The 14003-nt window shown below is 36.8% G+C and overlaps 1 protein-coding gene and 1 pseudogene across 1 annotated transcript in view; one reads left to right on the top strand and one right to left on the bottom strand.

Annotated features, from left to right (window-relative positions):
• RFX7 (regulatory factor X7) overlaps positions 1-14003 on the top strand; it is a 142946-nt gene that overhangs the window by 105624 nt on the left and 23319 nt on the right. The gene's annotated exons all lie outside the window — the stretch shown is intronic.
• LOC105886453 lies at positions 8421-9296 on the bottom strand (annotated as a pseudogene).

Genomic DNA, 14003 nt, shown 5'->3' with positions numbered 1-14003 from the left:
CTATGCTTTCTATGAGGATTTTTATTGTTTCATGCCTTAAATTGAAGTCCTTTATCCATCTTGAATCAATTTTTGTGAGTGGAGAAAGGTGTGGGTCCAGTTTCAGTCTTTTACATGTGGATATCCAGTTTTCCCAGCACCATTTATTGAATAGGGAGTCTTTCCCCCAAGGTATATTCTTGTTTGGTTTATCAAAGATTAGGTGGTTATAAGTTGTTGGTTTCATTTCCTGGTTTTCTACTCGATTCCAAATGTCTGTCTCTGTTTTTGTGTCAGTACCATGCTGTCTTGACCACTATGGCCTTGTATGTAGTACAGCCTAAAATCTGGTATGCTGATGCCCCTGGCTTTGTTTTTATTACTAAGAACTGCCTTAGCTATATGGGGTTTTTTCTAGTTCCATACAAAATGCAGGATCATTTTTTCCAAGTCTTGAAAATAGGATGTTGGTATTTTAATAGGGATGGTGTTGAATCAGTAGATTGCTCTGGGAAGTATAAACATTTTAACAATGTTGATTCTTCCCAGCTATGAGTATGGTATGTTCTTCCATTTGTTAAAGTCCTCTGTTATTTCCTTTGTTAGGGTTTCATAATTTTCTTTATAGAGGTCCTTCACCTCTTTTGTTAGGTATATTCCTAAGTATTTCATTTTCTTTGGGGCTATGGTGAAGGGAGTTGTGTCTTTAACCTCTCATCTTGGCTGTTGTTGCCATACACAAAAGCAACTGACTTGTGGACTTTGATTTTTTTTTTTAATTTTATATCCTGAGACATTAGTTTTTGATGACTTCCAAGAGTCTTGTTGTTGAGTCTTTGGGTTCTCTAAGTATAAGATCATATCATCAGCAAAGAGGGAAAGTTTGACCTCCCCTACTCCCATTTGGATGCCCTTTATTTTCTGGTCTAATTGTATTGGCTGGAACTTCCAGCACTATGTTGAATAATGATGGTGACAGAGGACAGCCTTGTCTGGTTCTAGTTCTAAGAGGAAAAGCTTTCAGTTTTACTCCATTCAGTAAAATAATAGCTGTTGGTTTGTCATAGATAGCATCGATCAGTTTAAGAAATGTGCCACCTATGCCTGCGCTCCTCAGTGTTCTAATTAGAAAAGGATGCTGGATTTTTTCAAATGCTTTTTCTGCATCTAGTAAGAGGATCATATAGTCTTTGTTTTTTCTTCTGTTACTACAGTGAATGACGTTTATGGACTTGCGTATATTAAACCAGCCTTGTGTCCCTGGGATGAAACCTACTTGATTGTGATGTATGACTTTTTGATGATAAGCTGTAATCTATTGGCTAGGATTTTGTTGAGAATTCTTGCATCTATATTCATTAGTGAAATAGGTCTGAAGTTCTCCTTTTTAGTTGGGTCTTTTGATGTTTGCTTCATAGAATGTGTTGGGGAAGATTCCTTCCTCCTCAGTTTTTTGGAATAATTTCTGCAATATAGGAATAAGCTCTTCTGAAGGTTTGATAGAATTCTGGTGTGAAGCCATCAGGACCAAGGCATTTCTTTGTTGGGAGATTTTTTTAATTGTTTCTTTGATCTCAGTGCTTGAAATTGGTCGGTTCAGGAGATCTATTTCATCGGGGCTAAGTCTAGGGAGAGAGTGTGATTCCAAATACTGATCTACTTCCTTCACATTGTCAAATTTCTGGGCATAAAGTTTCTGGTAGTATTCAGAAATGATCTCTTGTATCTCTGTGGCATGAGTTGTTATTTCTCCTTTATCATTTCTGATTGAGGTTCCTAGAGATTTTACTTCTATTTCTAGTTAGTCTGGCCAGGTTTATCTATTTCATTAATTTTTTTCACAAATGTACTCCTTGTTTCATTAATTTTCTGAATAATTCTTTTGTTTTCAGTTTCATTAATCTCTGATTTAATTTTGGCTATTTCTTTTCTTCTGCTGGATTTAGGCTTAGATTGTTCTTCTTTTTTGAATTCCATCAGATGGCTTGTGAGTTTGTTGATGTGCTTTCTTTCTGTTTTTCGAATGTAGGCTTCTAAAGCGATAAATTTTCCTCTCAGGACTGCTTTTGCTGTATCCCACAGGTTTTGGTGGCTTCTGTCTTCATTGTTGTTATGCTCAAGGAAGTTAATGATTTCCTTTTTTCTTTCTTTCTGCACCCAACTGTCATTCAGCATAAGGTTGTTTAACTTCCATGCCTTTGTGTGAGGCTGAACATTTTTGTTGGAGTTTGACTTTTAGTGCCTTGTGGTCTGAGAAGATGCAAGGTAAAATTGCAGTTCTTTTGATTCTTTTGAGGTTTGTGTCCTAGGATGTGATCAATTTTGGAGAATGTTCCATGGGATGAAGAGAAGAATGTATATTCTCTATCTTTGGGATAGAGTATTCTATATACATCTATCAAGCACAGTTGTTCTAAGGTCTCATTTAAATCTCTAATATCTTTATTTAATTTCCGTTTAGAGGATCTGTCCAGTTCTGAGAGATGGGTGTTAAAGTCCCCTGTTACTATGGTGTTATAGGATATCATATTCCTTAGAATAAGCAAGGTCTGTTTTAAGAATCTGGGAGCATTTAAATTAGGTGCATAAATATTTAGAATTGAAGTGTCTTCTTGTTGTATTTTTCCCTTGACCAATATGAAGTGACCATCATTGTCTTTTCTGACTTTAGTTGCTTTAAATCCACATGTATTTGAAAATAAGATTGCAACTCCTCTTTTTTTCTAATTCTGTTTGCCTGAAAAATTGACTTCCAACCCTTAACTCTGAGTTTTAATTTGTCTTTTGATGTGAGGTGTGTTTCCTGCAGACAGCAAATAGATGGCTTATATTTTTTAATCCAATCAGCCAGTCTGTGCCTCTTCAGTGGGGAATTCAAGTCATTGACATTTATTGAGATAATTGATAATTGTGGTAGCATTCTATTTATCTTATTTTGTGAAAGTCCATTGCTTAGTTTTGTCTTTTGCATCATTGTGGAAACTAGGTTCTGTCCTTTAATTTCTGGGTGTTTACTTTGCTGAAGGTCCATTTTGGTGGTCAGTGTTTAGAACATGTTGAAATATTTCCTGTAAAGCTGGTCTTGTTGTGGCCAATTTCCTCAGTATTTGCATATCAATAAAAGGTTTGCTTCTCCGTCAATTTTAAAGCTTAGCTTAGTGTAATATAGAATTCTGTGCTGGAAATTGTTCTGTTTAAGTAGGTTAAAGATAGTTGACCATTGTCTTCTGGCTTGAAAAGTTTCTTTAGAGAAGTCCACGGCCACCCTGATGGATTTGCCCCTGTAAGTCAATTGGCACTTACTCCTGGCAGGTAGCAAAATCTTTTCTTTTGTCTTGACTTTAGACAGATTCATCACAATGTGTCCTGGAGAAGCTCTATTTGAGTTGAGGCGACCAGGGGACCAATATCCCTCTGAAAGGAGTATGTCAGAATCTTTGGTGATATTTGGGAAATTTTCATTTATAATATTCTCTAGAATGGGTTCCATTCCCCTGGAGCATTCTTCTTCCCCTTCTGGGATACCTATAACTCATGTTTGAACGCTTCATAGAGTCCCATAATTCTGTCAGTGAACGTTCTGCTCTCTCTCTCTCTTCTTTTCTGCCTCTTTAACTATCTGAGTTATCTGAAGAGCTTTATCCTCTACCTCTGAGATACTTTCGTCTGCATGATCTAACCTGTTGTTGATACTTTCTATTGCATCCTTAAGTTCCCTAATTAACTGCTTCGGTTCTTTCAGCTCTGCTATATCCTTTCTGTATTCTTCGTATCGTTCTCTTATTTGATTCTGGTTTTGGATTTCCTTTTGGTTATTTTTCACTTTCTCAGCAATTTCCTTCATTGTTTTCATCATTTGTGTTTTAAATTCCCCTTCTGTCATTTCTCACATTTTTTTATAGGTGGAATCCTCTGCAGTAGCTACCTCACGGCCCCTGGAAGGGGTTGCTCTGGACTGGTATTTCATGTTGCCAGAATTTTTCTGCTGATTCTTCTTCATGAGTGCTTTTTTGTATCTGTTTCCTTAGCCTAATTTTCCTTTCACTTCATCTTGCTCTTTAATAAGTTACTGTGCCTCTGGCCTAAAGTTTTAATGAGTCCTTTTGGTATGGGACCAGGATAAGAAGATTGAAAAGCAAGAAGGGAAAAAGGATTTTAAAAAGAGAAAGGAGGGGGTGAATAAAAGGAAATATTGACAAAAAGAAAAAAGGCACCAAAAGAAGGAGACAGGAGTAATATAGATATATAGTAGAGTACTGTGACCCAACCTTAAAAACCCCCAACCTCTGGGGATGCTGGGTTGGGTGGTTCCCTTGAGGTCAACAGCTCTTTGCCAGCCTGATCAGACACAGTACTCCACCTCGACCAGGTAGAGAGGAAAGACAAAGATACTATAAATCAAACCAGCAAACCAGTAAAAATTGTTACGGGATAAAACTGGGGGGAAAAAAACAAACCAAATAATAAGGGCAGAAACACTGGCAAAAATGAAATTCTAATTGTTAAAGAAGGCAAAAATGGAAGATTGTATTTAAACTAGAATAGTAGGGAAAGAAAGAGAGAAAAAAACAAAAAGGAAAATTAAGAAAAAGAAAACGGAAAAAGCCCCAAAACCAAAAAACTAAACAGTATATATATCTTGCTGAAGTATATGGATTGTCGGGGCAACAGGTGATCTTCTGAGGTATGAGATGTTAATCACAATGTCGATACAGCTGTACGAGATGGAAACTGGAGGCCTCTGCTGATTTCTCAGACCCCACAGGCTTGGGAGCCCAAATGTCTCCTCAGCCCGCTTAAAAGACACTCCAAACTGTGAACCTTGGCTAAGCAGAATCTTTCCAAGGAAAGCACTTATTGCTGGGATCTCTACTGGCATAGCTGTCCAGCTTATCCAGTGGGCCAAAATCGGTCTCACTGTATGCCCCTGAGGGCCAAGTCTGTTAATCTGCCAAACACTTAGATGGCCACTCTTCCCCAGCATCTCAGTCCCCGCCTTTGGGCAGCTCAGTCACTAGGTTACTCACCCAAGGTCTCCCGGCAATCCCAGCGCTGCAACACGCAGGGGCAGCTTCCCCACAGTAGCTGTGTGGGTAGTCCACAGCTGAAGGATATTAGCTCCTTTCCAGCTCAGCGGCTTAGTCCGGGGCTCCAGACAACACCCAAAGTTGTCCGCACACCAACTCAAGATCTCCCAAGGCAATTCAATCGAGTGCCCTAATCCAAAAAAACCGAAACAGCCTGCTTGCAGTCTCCCTGTTGCTATGGTTAAAAGCTCAGGGCAGCCTCAGAAGGAACAAACAAACGCACCTACCACTTGCTAGTTTTCCACCGCTTTTTCCTCCTTGTGGGGTCCTCCTTGTGGAAGTCAGTCTCTCGCTGACTTCCTGTGTCACCAGAGGAAAGTTTCTGTGCAGAACCCACCAGCCAGAGATACCTGGAGTCTTCCCTCCCCATTCTCACTGCGCCCAGTTGCACAAAAGCTGTTACTCAGCTGCCATCTTGCTCCCATCCCAGATGAGGCATTTATTTTAATTTTTTCTGAATGTCTAATTATCTCAACCTTTTTATTGAATAATTTTTCTCTCAACGTTAATCTATAAATTAACTGTCATCCTATTAAATCCTCTTGATTTAATTTTCTTCCTTATGTTCTCTTCATATGCCAGTACCATACCATTTAAATATTTTAAATATCAAATGTTTAAATAGAGGATAGTATCAGTCTGCCTTATCCTTTCTTACAATTTTCCTTGGTTTTATTTTCTAATCAATTTTTTCACATAAAGTTGTAAATGACTTCTCCACTTTTAAAAAAGGAAACCCCAAAGAGATTTTGATTCAAAATAAATTAACTGTCAAATTTTATTTGAGAAATATTATTTCAGGCTAGAAGTATGTTTCTTAATTTATATCTTTCTTTTATGTCTTTCAGTGAAGTTTAAGTAAATCTACTTATTTTCTCATTATTAAATTTATTCCTTGGTAACATTCTGTTATGTCATTTATATTATAAAAAATATATTTTTCCATTGTTTTACTATTAGTTTTTATTTATAAGAAATAATTTTATATTTACTGCATAAATAAAATAATCCTTAATTTTTACTTTTGACTTCTCTAGTTTCTTTTCTGGTATAACACTGCAGTGTTACACTTTTCTGTGTCTCTTCTTCATTGTCTTTATTTTGTTATTACATTTAGTAGATTTCTATTTTAAATGTAGCACTGACAGGAATCATTGTCCCTTATATAGTAAGTTCTATAAGGATGTAACTGTTATAGTTGATCAAAATGTGATTTTATGAGAAATGGATATTGAAATTCATCAAATGCTTTTTTGGCATATAGTGAAATTATTTTGTAGTTCTTTATCTTTGACTTATTGATATGATGTGATACATAAAGATACTAGCTAACGTAAACTCTGCTTTTACTCTTAGAATGAATGTCCTCATGTCGAGATGTGTAATCTTATAGTATACCATTGAACTCTATTTTCAAGTATATTATTTAGTATCTTTGTATCTATATTCATAAGTGAATTGGTCTATAATTTTCTTCTGTATGTGTGTGCTATCTTTGTCAGGTTTTGATATCAGGGTTAGGCCAGCTTCATAAAATGAATTGGAACTCTTTTCCTAATTTTCTGTGCTCTGGAACAATTTATATAGCATGGGACTTATTTATTCTTAAAAATTTTAAAGAATTCAACTATAAAACCATCTAGGCCTGGAACCTTTGTTGGAGGTAATTCTTTGAGAATTTTTTTGTTACATACTGATTGAGTTTTACTTCATTAATCAATTTTGGTAGTTTGTTTTTCCTGGAATTCATTTTGTCTTTTCCAGTGTATTAGCATAAGATTATCTATTCTGTTCGCTGATAAATTTAATATCTTCTGTATCTGTTACATTTTTTATAGTTATAATTTTATATGTTTGTATTTTCATCCTTTATTAAAAATATTTCACCTAACCTTATTTACCTTTATTGAGTTTTCTTTTTATTTAAGACAAAGAAATCAAGTTGTTATATCAACTTTATTTTCTTATCTGTTTTTTCCTTTATTAGATGCTATTATTTTTGTTCCTCCTCAATTTCTTATTTTTTTTTTTTTTTTACTCTAAATGCAGTGCTTGGTGTGTTTTCATTCATATTTAAGATGTGAATGTTTATATCTATGAATATGCCTCTGATTATAGATTTAGCTCTATCCTGTTAGATAATGGATATGAGTTGTTATAATTGCTGTTATTGACTAATAGTATAGAATTATAGTTTTGTTTTCTTCTTTGACCCAAAATTAGTTAAAAAAAAAAAAAAAGAAAAAGAAAAAAGTCTTCTAACTTTTCATGTGTTTATTTCACTTTGTTTTGTTTTATGCTGAATACTTTCTGGTTTTATTATACTGTGGTAATAATAATTGGCTTGATTTTTATATTTAAAAAGTTTACTATAGTCCAACATTATAAATTTTTATAAATATTTCTGGGCACTCTCACTTATCACACTGTTTCATTTAGTTGATTCCACTGAATCCACTTTCTTGTATTTTCTAACTCCTCCAAATTCCCAAAAGAATTCTTTTTGCTTGTTTAACCAGTTGGAGATGAGTAGTGTGTTAATCTCTCATAGTATTCTTAATGAGTTTTGCTTTACAGATTTTAGGGCTGTGTGACAAAAAATGTTACATAATTTTTTATTGTAACCTTATAATAATCTTTACCATTTGTCAATAGTGTCACGTTTAATGTATTCTGCCTTGAATTCTCCTTTGATAGCAGTATTTGTAAGCTGCTCAGAATATCTTTCTGACGCATATATTTATTGATTATTTTTACCATCTGTGTCATTCTGATTTAGGTGGTTTACGTTGCTATGTTTCTAAAATTTTCATCTGAAATTGTTCTTGTTCTTTTTTATTTTTTCTCAAGTTTTGCCTGTATAAGGTTGTATTCAAACAGTAACTCAGACATAGAGCTAAGGGAAACACGGCCCCCGTCTCACAGATAGAAAAGCAGAGGCAAAAAGAGAGAGAGAGAGAGAAGCAAAGGCAAATTAGAGGCTTTCTGGGAGGAAACTAGGTCTCTGTGCTAGGATGGACCACAGGACATAATGGTGACACACAGGGTCACCTACCCAGTCACTACCATGCTTCTTCAGAGGTGCCCCACACCAGGGTAAACTTGCCTCCATGTGGCAGACACAAGAAACTTGGGGGCCAGCATGAATTTCTGGTCCTCCCACTATAACGTCCTCTCTTGTTTATAGCTTGATATGTGTCTATAAGAAAATGAAGCTGAGGAGACCAAGACATCTCTTCTGGCCCACCTGAGAATTGCAGTCCCAAGTGCTAGGTGGCAGTAAACAGCTAGCATTCTTGGAAAGGAAAGTTGAGGGTTCCCAGAGTATCCTTGCTCCACAATCAACAGCACCTGTCATGTCTGATCTCCCTGTAATAGTGGCTTCTGCTCTGGAATCCACCAGGTCCCAGTTACTATCTCCCGAAAACCTGTTGGCTGCCAGAGATTTGGTCAGAATACTTTGTGCTAACTTCCTAATGCTTCTCCTCCTTTGATGATATCCAGGGAATCTGGGTGCTGGGCACAAAGCTCCAGGAGCACCCAAGGGCAGGTTTGAGCCTCCCACTGTCCCTGTCTCATGTCATGTGATTGTTCACCTGTTGGGCCACAGTGCCTCAGAGATCCTTCAGCACATTCAACATCTGGAAGATGTCAAATGCATGTGCCACCCGGATCCTCTGGAGAGCTCTTACCTGTTCCTCTTCATCCTGGATCCTAGCCTCAAGTAACTATAGGAGGCAAGAGGCTGTCATCCCTCCTTTGGAATCAACATACAGGACATTTTGCTACAGGCCATGGGCTATGTTTGATGCCACACAAAGACATAACTGAGTTTTGCCACTATCTGGGCCTCCTATAATTTCAGTCACTTCTCCAGGAGAGAAACCAGGGTCAGGTAATTTGTCCAGGCTGCCTATGCTAGTAGACAGGATGACAGTGGAGTCTTTAGTTCTTCATAGAGATCAGCACCATTGAAGGGGAAAGCTGAGAACTGAACCAGCGGCACCTGCATCAAGGCAACCAGGGCCTTATAAGACAAGCCACATTTCTGAGCTACCACCTCCAGGTCTGCAGAAACCAGGTCCACTACTGTCTTGATCCTGCAACTCCTCAGAAGGTGGACAATCTTCTGGGCGAGGCCTGGGCACAGTCTGACCCTGAGTATGCCCATGTTTCCTGATGGCCTGGATAGCTCGGGCAGGCATGTGGGCACCTGCAGGACCCTCTCCAGAAACCATTCTGCATGCCTTTCTAGAAAAGTACGGTGGGCCAGCAGTGGGAGGAGGGAGGCAAGGGGGCAGTGGGAGCATGAAAGTCGTGGGGGATTACCTGTTCTCCCATCCCTGTTCTTGATTTGACCAATAGAAGAAGCCTGTAAATTAAACCAGTCCAGAAGCTCTGATTTATGCAAACACATGGCAACACAGACAGTAGCATTCCCACTGATCATAAGTGGGTTTCCTACCAAGTAATACGTAATCTGTTTTAGCAGCCCTGAATATCTGTTTGTTTTCATTTGGGGTGGCCATATATAATTATCAAGGGCTGCATATTGTTCTGGCATATGAATCATCATGTATTTGCCCTTTTGATAAAACAGTGATGCTATGTGTGAACACTTACACAGCAGTGAACATAACAACACGATTTGTCAGAAATTGGATAGAAGTTGTTTAACAGGTAGAGATGTGAATTTTTTTGTTTTTCTTTCACTTCCTACATTGTCTCTGCTTCTCATCTCTTGAGTTTTTATTGTTGTTATTTATTTTTTTATCTTCATGTTGGAGATTTTCTTCATATGTCTGATGATCACTTTGTTTTCTATTACTATTAAATGTGGAAAGCAAATATTTAAAAAATAAAATAAAACACCTTTAAAAGTTCCATGTGTAGACACCAGAGCTTGTCTACTGTTGGACTTTTTAGGTTGTCAAGCTGTACATAGGGATATTTATAAATATCAATATGTTTTCCAAGGGTTAGAGAGTCCTCTAAGCTTCTGTTTGGGAGGCACACACTGTCTGCTGGTAGCAGTTCTGGACCTTGATTAGGGAAGGGTTCAGAGTTCATCCTAACAAATCTGCATTTCCACTGTGTTCACCCTTTCTACCTAACTACCCAAACTGGTTTTAGTAACCATCTCACTTTTATACTTTGCTAACTCCTACCCCCTCCTTTTAAATTTCTCCAAAGTGTTAACTAATTCTCCTGTGAGCAGGAGACGATACTAACTGCTATTACTCTGTGCCTTTGGGGACGGGGGTATTTTTATTTCTTATGTTGACTTTTTACAAACACGTGATCTGTTCATCACATTTAACCACAATGCTTCATTTATTTTGGCATTTGGCAGTGCAACACAGCATATGATTATATAACCATCTCAAATTATAGGTATTTTCACCATAAGAAATAAAAACTTTAAAAGACTGGAAGATGGACCAGGTACCTGTAATCCTAGCATACTGGGAAGCCAAGGCAGGTGGCTCACCTGAGCTCAGGAGTTCAAGACCGGCCTCAACAAGAGCAAGATCCTGTCCCTACTAAAAAATAGAAAAACTAACCAGACACTGTGGTGGGCACCTGTAGTCCCAGCTACTTAGGAGATTGAGGCAAGAGGATCACTCAAACCCAGGAGTTTGAAGTTGCTGTGAGTTAGGATGCCACAGCACTCAGGATGCCACAGCACTCTCTACCCAGGACAACAGAGTAAGACTCTCAAAAAGAAAAAAGAAAGACTGAAAGATGAAAACCTTTATAAAGACTTTCTTAAGTCTACAAAAAGCATAGACTTGAAAGAAGACTCCTTCCAAATTTTACTTAATGTTTCCCACTGACATGGAATAGGGCCCAGACCTTTTATATTTCAGGGAGAAGGTAGCCTTAGATAGCTGAGAAAGACTGAGCTTTGGAAGTAGCCATATATAAGTCTGATGTCTCATTTAGACATGTGCTGGGATATGTAGCCATAGCAAGTCCTTAACCTTTAATGTTTGTCTAATGTCCCCTTGTAAAATGGAAGAACACCATATTGGGTTTTTCTTTTTGAAGATTAAAAACTATATTTATGAATTTGCTGAAAAAGATCAAGAAGGCAATCCCATTTATAATAGCAACAAAAAATAAAATAAAATACCTAAAAATAAACTTAACCAAAAACATGAAAGACGTATACAAAGAAAACTACAAAACACTGATGAAAGAAATTAAAGAGGATACAAATAAATGAAAAAAGACATGCATAGACATTTCTCAAAGGAAGACCTACAAATGGCCAACAGGTATATGAAAAAATGTTCAACCTCACTAATCATCAGGAAATTGCAAGTCAAAGCTACAATAAGTTATCTCTCCCCAGTTAGGATGGTTATGATAAAAATGGTAAAAAATAACAAATGCTGGATAAAAAATAAAATAAAAGATAAAAAGATAACAAGGTTGCAAAGAAAAGGAAACTCAAACTTTTGGTAGGAATGTAAACTAGGATAGCCACTATGGAGAAAAGTATGCAGGTCCCCAAAAAACTACAAATGAAACTACAAATGAACTACCATGTGATTCAGCAGTTATACTACAGGGCATTTATACAAAGGAAATGAAATCAGTGTAGCAAAGAGACATTTGCACCCCCATGTTTAGTGCAGCACTATTCCCAGTTGTTAAGATTTGGAACCACCTTAGGTATGCAACAACAGATGAGTGGATAAAGAAAATATGGTATATATACACAATGGAATACTAGTCAACCATTAAAAAATGAAATCATCTCATTTGTGATGACATGGGTGGAACTGGAGGATATTGTGTTAAATGAAACAAACTGAGAACGGAAAGTTAAATTAAATAGCACATATTCCCACTCACATATGGAAGCTAAAAGTTGATCTCAAAGACCAGATGTGTCCAACCCATGGCTCATGGGCCACATATGGCCCAGAATGGCTATGAATGCAGCCCAACACAAAAGCATAAACTTACTTAAAGCGTGCATTTTGCACATGTGGCTTCAGTTTTAAGGCTGTGTGCATTATCTTCAAGTGTGTTATCTTTCAAGCATAAACAAATTGACACCATCAGATGTTACATGTGCTCGTGGTGATTTGGTGAGGCAGTGATTATCAATAATATTTCAACCTTCCTTCGCAACATGAAGCCTTAATGTCATTTAGAAATGAGCTGACCTTAGAACAGTGGTTCTCAAAAAAAAAAAAAAAAAGAAAAGAAAGAAATGAGCTGAGCATTCTTGTTTGATTAAGGGTACTTTTATACTGTGGTGGCACCTTTCACATTGCCGACCACCTCAACCACACATCAGCAACCAAGATGTCGAATGGCCCAAACCTTGCTTTCTTTTTTCCTGTCAATTAATGTTCATTATCAAGCAAACATAGTCCCTTATCTATTACTATATTTTTAATCCAAACATGGCTTCTTCAACATAAAGAAAAACAGGATTCCCCGAAAAAGAAAAATTAGGGAAAAAGTGAAAAGTGGACAGATGACTACTACTTTGTCAAGGCAGATAGTAAGGCACTGTGTTTAATTTGCAGGGAAGTTGTGCAGGTTTTCAAAGACTATTAATTTGAAAAAGCATTATTTGCAAAAACATGCCCCAAATTTAATGTGTATGAAGAATTGTGTTGTAAGGACAAAATAGCAGAACTGGAAAGTAGCCTCTCTTCTCAACAAAAAAAAAATTTTTAAGTTACAATTCAGATGGATTCCGTTGTAAAAGCTAGTTATGTGGTAGCAAATTTAATAGCAAAAAAAGAAAAATCACTTACTGATAGTTTATTAAGCAAAGTATGGAATGCATGGCAGATATAATTTTCCATGACCAAATGGAAGTATTTATAAAATCTTTTTGTCTCACCTGACTAGAGTCAGGAAAATTAAAGAAATTGGAAAATGTATCAAAAGTTCAGAGAGTAAAGCTGCTAATTTTTTATTTTATGCTCTGGCAATGGATGACAGCACTGATGCTACAACAACGGCTCAACTTGCCGTTTTTATTAGAGGCATTGATGATGAATATAAATGTCACAGAAAAAATGGCTTCCTTAGTACCATTAAATGACACAGCTAAGTTGAGATTTATACAAAGCAGTAAAAAATACGGTGAAGCAATTTTCTTTGTCCATTATCAACATATTTGGTGTAGTTACCAATGGTGCCCTGCCAATGGTAGGTAAAATAGAAGATGATGTAAAATTAATAGGAGACGATGCAGTACATCAGGAAAATTTTTGTACAAGAGCTTCAAAAATAGATATCAAGCAAATAGTCATCAGGACTGTGAATTTTATAAGGGCTAAAAGGACTGAATCATCACCATTTCTAGGAATTCCTTGAAAGTATTGATCCTGCGATGGGTGACATCATTTACTTTTCAGAAGTAAGTTGGCTAAGTTGAGGCCAGATGTTGAAAAGATTTTATGATTTGCAGCATATTATCAAGTCGTTTATGGTATCAAAAACCTAATTTGTGCCAGAAATACATGATGAAAACTGACTTACAGGTTTAGCATTTTTAGTGGATTTAACCACTACCTTAAATGAGTTAAACACGTGTCTTCAAGGTGGAAACCAACTTATCAAAGCAATGTTCCAAACCCTAACAGCGTTACACATGAAACTAAAATTGTGGCAAGCTCAAATTAAGCCAAACAAATTTATGCTTTTTGACACATTGGCTAAACACAGCCCTGTGAAGAGCAAAAAATATGCAGCCTTGCTTTTTGGTTTGATAAAAGAATTTGAAAACAGATTTCAAGATTTCTGGGAAAAGAATCAATATTTTGGTACATTTGTGACTCTCTTTTCAGTTGACAAAAATGTTACCAGCCAGTTTTCAAATGGAATGCATAGAGCTACAATCTGACATTCAACTTAAAAATTTGATCATGTCTCTCTTTTTTTTTTTTTTTTTTTTTTTTT

The sequence above is a fragment of the Otolemur garnettii genome, unplaced genomic scaffold (assembly GCF_000181295.1).
Source record: "Otolemur garnettii isolate 467f Iridium unplaced genomic scaffold, OtoGar3 scaffold00011, whole genome shotgun sequence".
Lineage (NCBI taxonomy): Eukaryota > Metazoa > Chordata > Mammalia > Primates > Galagidae > Otolemur > Otolemur garnettii.
The sequence above is the reverse complement of the archived record's forward strand: the minus strand, read 5'-3'. Positions and strand labels throughout refer to the sequence as shown.